The sequence below is a fragment of the Cryptomeria japonica genome, unplaced genomic scaffold (genome assembly GCF_030272615.1).
Source record: "Cryptomeria japonica unplaced genomic scaffold, Sugi_1.0 HiC_scaffold_820, whole genome shotgun sequence".
In the NCBI taxonomy this organism is placed as follows: domain Eukaryota; kingdom Viridiplantae; phylum Streptophyta; class Pinopsida; order Cupressales; family Cupressaceae; genus Cryptomeria; species Cryptomeria japonica.
The window spans coordinates 38254-42643 of record NW_026729565.1 but is presented as its reverse complement, the minus strand read 5'-3'; positions in this window follow the sequence as shown (position 1 = coordinate 42643).

Below are 4390 nucleotides of genomic sequence, written 5' to 3'. Positions count from 1 at the left end.
GCCAAATGGTTCATGTTGCATAAGCTCGTTAAATGCAAAGATTAACTAGTCCCTCTAGTCATGCACTCCAAATAACTCTTTGAAACTATTAACAATTTAAATCTCCATCCCACCAACTCAGAGCAAACCCTTTTGACACTGCCCTAGATAGAGCATCCACTTCTATATTAGCTTCTCTGTATATAAATCTCCAATTTGGATTCTTCATTGATCTAACTGTATTTATAGCAATTGTTGAATCCCCTTCAATTTCCGGATTCTTAATTCTTCTTTTATAACATTCCATAATGCCTAGTAGGAGAGCTTTAAATTTTGCAATGTTATTAGTATCTGGAGGGATTGGAACAACCAATTTGCACTTCACTATTCCTGTGTGATCTTTGACTACACATCCAATTCCAGAAGTTCCTGGGTTTCCTTTGGATTCTCCATCAAAATTTGGTTTAGACAACCAATTTTAGGAGGAGTCCAAGATGCACTTTCTTGTAGATTAGAATTTTTCCCTATGAAAGGTGGAATTATGATTCCATTTCATCTTAACCTAATTCTTCTATCCCAATCAGTAAAACCTTTCTTTAAATTTGGATTGAGAAGAAGATTGTAATTTATATTCTCAACTATGGAAGCTTCAAGTGAGGAGAGAACTGATTCTAATTTCCTTGCTCTGTTATCAAAGAGTTTCCTGTTACACTCTTTCCAAATTAACCAAACCAAACAAGAGGGTGTGATTTCCCATAGGGGACTTAGAATACCATCTTTGGGTCTAATTGGCCACCCTTGAAAGAGTGAGACTATGTCATCGGGTAGGGTCATAATCCAACCGATCTTAGCACATAGCCATCTCCAGTGTTTTGTTGACAAGGGGTACTTAAGAAGTAAATGATTGATTGATTCCTCATGGGCTTTACATAGTACACATCTAGAAGGGCCCTCATATCCCATCTTTTTGAATTTCTCTATTGTGAGGATTTACTTTCTGGTTGGTAACCATGCAAAAATGTTAGCTTTAGGGATAACATTACTACCCTAGAAATTTTTTTGAGGAATACCTTGATCCTCAGACACTCCTTGATTGGCAAGAAGGTTATATCCGTCCTTGGGATTATAAAGACTATATTTTGAAGGTTCCCATACCAGAGAATCTTCTCCTTCTCTAAAAACCAATTTCCCATCTTTTAAAATCTCGGTGAGATGGTCTTTAATTCATTGGGGAGAAGAGGGAGGCTTTCCAGTTTCTTCTAGGACTATTCTGGTAAGAAATTATCCCTTGAGATATCCACATAGTCCTTCACACAAATCCCCCAATGTTGTCTTAGCCAACCCTTGGTAGTCTAGACTGAAATTAGACTATCTAAGCTTGGATATCTACCCTAGGAGTCTTCCCAAAATAAGCTTAATGATTCATTATGAAAATCCCATGAGACATATAGAGAATTCTTCTTGACAAACCCTATGTCAATATTAATAGTGTCTGAGGGCAGTACAAAAAGCTTGCTTCTAGGACCTTTCTTCTTGAAAATTTTCACCTCAGGTTCTTGTTTGGTCTCATTAGAGGAAAAATAAGCAACACTTCTTTTAGCACCTTGATTCAACTTAAATCTGACATGTTTTATCTTGGATTTATATGGCCTATACTTGGATTGGGGGGTACCCAGAAGAGTGCTCTAATTCTTCCAACCCAATCTCATATCCTTCTTTCTGAATCCTTCCTTGCCTTGAGTGGATAGATTGGTCTTGATCAAAGAAGCACTTCCATCAACACGAAACTTCCTTTGCTGCCTATTTCAAAGGAACTTCTGCCTTGCAGTCCCTTAAAGGAATTGTTGGCATTATAAAAGGAGTTTCTATTATCATGAAAATTGTGTGGATGCTTTTCATCCATCGATGGAGTCTTCTTAACTCCTATAATTGTCTTATTGAACCAATAGTTATTGCATTTTTTAATAGGAATCCTATTAGTACCAATAGCCACCTTATTAGGCCAAGAATGATTTCCATTTGAACCCTAGGGATCCCTTAAAGTAAAAATCTTAAAAGTTCTATCACTCTTAGGAGGAAGGCCTCCCAAGAAGCTCATTTGTTTCTAAAAGTCTCCTATATAGGGCCTCTAGAAATTATAACTCCACTATTGATGCTCAAGGTGGGAGTTTTACATGGAAGAGGGAGAGTAGCCCTTCATAGAGAAGAGACATTGCAATGCACCATGACTCCATCTATGCTTGGAGTCATATTGTTCTTATAGATTTAGGCATTCTCCTTTGAAGCCTTCAAATCTAGTTTGGGCAAACTCTCAATGATCATCCCAGTGCGCTACTTCACCTAAATTTTTTTTCCTATTAAGTAATTAAGTTATGAATACTAAATTGAAATGAAATATATTCAATACAACATCAATAGAACCATATTTTTATTTTAAGAAAACCAAACACTATATAAAATATAATGTACATACTTAATAATCTATCTTAGAACTACAATAACCCTTGTGCAATAAATGTGGTTGTTACAAAGTATTTGTAATGTTTAAGATGTTATCATACATACATTATAGTTACACAAGGTAATGTGGTGAGAAGAAATATATAGTTGTGACTTTACATTCCCTAGAATATTTACAAAGTGTCATGGAGATGTTCATTATAAAATATATACAATAAAAAACCTTTATACATTATTATTTAATAAATTCAATTCATTTGTACCTCAAATTCAATTCATTTATTTATGTATTATAATTAATATTGATAACAAATGATAACCAGTAGGAAATGAGTTAAAATATCATGGGAAGAAAGGAGAAACCTCATTCAAACCTACAAATCACTTAATGCATTAATAATGCATCTAAATATGGAGTGATATGGTATGGTTGAGCCACAAAATTTGTTGGCAAAATTATGTTCAAAGATAGATTGAACACCATAAAAATTAAAAACCTTAAATGTCATATTAAACACAATATATGCTACATATATCTTTTATTCTCATGAAATTTATACTCATTTGATTAAATAATGGTTCCTACAAAAATGATCTAATCTTATCAAGCTACTTTAGAGATTCAACAAATCATTTATGGAATTTTGGGTTAATTTTATCTTTATTGTTATAACCTACATGAAAATCCAAACCCTTTTAATAAATAATCATTTCTAGGTGGAGAAAACATTTTCTAGTGGTCACTATAATAAATTTAGTCATAAATTTGACTTTGGTATGCATTAGGAGGTAATAAAGTTTGGATATTAAAACTTGTGAGAGATTCAAACATCAAGGTTCAAAGATAGCTCATACCATTAAGGTATGCGGAATGGTGCAAGTCTAAATAAAAAAATTCCAAAAAAGGTGAGAGAATGTTGGAATGTCAAAGGTTTGGGGTTAGACATAGATTATTAAAAGTGCTTAGGGAGAGGTAAATTCAAAATTCCAACTCTAAAAGAATACTCAATGTAAAGGTCTCTAAGTTAGGAGGTTGGAGTTGGTGAAGAAGGCATGGTGTGAAGGGATGTTTAAAATTAGGAAAAATATAATTTGAAAACTTTTAAACGTGCGGGATTGAGATGATACAAATTAAGAAAAAACGGATTAAAATTAAAAAATAGAGGAGGTCCATAGGATGAAAAAGAGAAAAATTCTTAACACCAAATAAATTAGAGGTTGGGCATGAGATATTTAAGACATTCCAAGAAGGGGAAGTCCAATGGGTTGATAAGGAAAAAGGGAAAAGGTGAGGATGGTGGAATGGTATATTGGGATGGATAAACCACAAGTATTAAAGTATAACAACCTGCATAGAATTAGGATTTTATTGTAAGATACCTCAAACATAGAACCTTTTGGATTTCTTGCAACTATTAGAACATTAAGAATGACACAAAGAAATACTTATAATAAATTTGACTCATAAGAAACTTACTTAGACTATCTCATATTGGTTATAAGTGATCAGTTTAAAAGAGTTAACATACACAAAAGATAAGGGACTCAAGAAAAATGGCATTAAACATTTGAGTCAAAACAAGGATAATAAAAAAAAAAACTAAAGCATAACCCTTAAAATTTCTTAGAAATAGTTAACATAGAATTTTTCCTCATATAAAAATTGTACTCATGTGATAATAATTGATCTTAATATTTATTAATATCGTCCTTGCTATCATATATTAAGAGAAAAGTTGTCACAAAGCTCATAAGTAGTGGATGTATAACAATATTATCATAAGTGCATAGTTTATATTGATCATCTTTGAATTCTTCATTACCTTTCCTATTACTTCTTACTTCTACTCTTTTCTCTTCTTAATTCACATTATAATTAGCACATCTAGGTTAAAGGATGGATGGTTCATAAGAGAGGGCTTAAATCCACTATTGTGTGTATATGAATGGA